The following is a 469-nucleotide window of genomic DNA, read 5'->3' on the forward strand; positions in this document are numbered from 1 at the left end:
AGGAAAGGCCTCTCAAATGAGTGTCCTATCCACTGGACTAGGGGATATTCTGATGAGGGTCTCACTCGCTCTTGTTGAAGCTATTCCACTTTAACAATCAATTGGGCCAAAACCAGAGTCACTCTATAGTCTAGAGCACTCACCTGAGAAGTAGGTGATCCTTGTTCAAATCCCTTTGCATCAGGCAGAGAGGGGAATTGAACTGGGGTCTCCTACATCCTGCGGGAGTTCTTCCTCCTGATTTACTCCTTGCAACACACCAAGTCCCTTTATGGATCCAAGCCCCCATGACTCGCTCACAGCAGAAGTCTGATGGCATGCCCAGTTAAAACCACTCTTCTTATCATCTACTCCTTCAGCAATTTCATGTGAGGTTGGCACCTGTCTGTGGCTACATGGGCAGTTTGTGGTTGTGTAACTGAAAATAGCTTCTATTACTACTGGCTGGAGGAAGTAAGCACCGGATCCA

Source organism: Chrysemys picta, chromosome 18 (assembly GCF_011386835.1).
Source record: "Chrysemys picta bellii isolate R12L10 chromosome 18, ASM1138683v2, whole genome shotgun sequence".
NCBI classification, from domain to species: domain Eukaryota; kingdom Metazoa; phylum Chordata; order Testudines; family Emydidae; genus Chrysemys; species Chrysemys picta.